Source organism: Nematolebias whitei, chromosome 8 (assembly GCF_014905685.2).
Source record: "Nematolebias whitei isolate Nwh7 chromosome 8, NemWhi1, whole genome shotgun sequence".
Classification (NCBI taxonomy): Eukaryota; Metazoa; Chordata; class Actinopteri; order Cyprinodontiformes; family Rivulidae; genus Nematolebias; species Nematolebias whitei.
This window is the reverse complement of record NC_056505.1, coordinates 33224117-33224375: the sequence shown is the minus strand read 5'-3', so window position 1 is coordinate 33224375 and position 259 is coordinate 33224117. Positions and strand designations below refer to the sequence as shown.

The following is a 259-nucleotide window of genomic DNA, read 5'->3' as shown; positions in this document are numbered from 1 at the left end:
CCATGCAGCAGATGTTTTACCACTTGGTGGTCTCTGCAGAACCATGCTGCAGATGTTTTACCACTTGGTGGTCTCTGCAGGACCATGCTGCAGATGTTTTACCACTTGGTGGTCTCTGCAGGACCATGCAGCAGATGTTTTACCACTTGGTGGTCTCTGCAGGACCATGCAGCAGATGTTTTACCACTTGGTGGTCTCTGCAGGATCATGCAGCAGATGTTTTACCACTTGGTGGTCTCTGCAGGACCATGCAGCAGAT

The 259-nt window shown here is 50.6% G+C and overlaps 1 protein-coding gene across 1 annotated transcript in view; it reads right to left on the bottom strand.

Moving 5' to 3' along the window:
* The window catches only part of arhgap25 (Rho GTPase activating protein 25), a 37767-nt gene that overhangs the window by 18918 nt on the left and 18590 nt on the right, over nt 1-259 (bottom strand). The gene's annotated exons all lie outside the window — the stretch shown is intronic.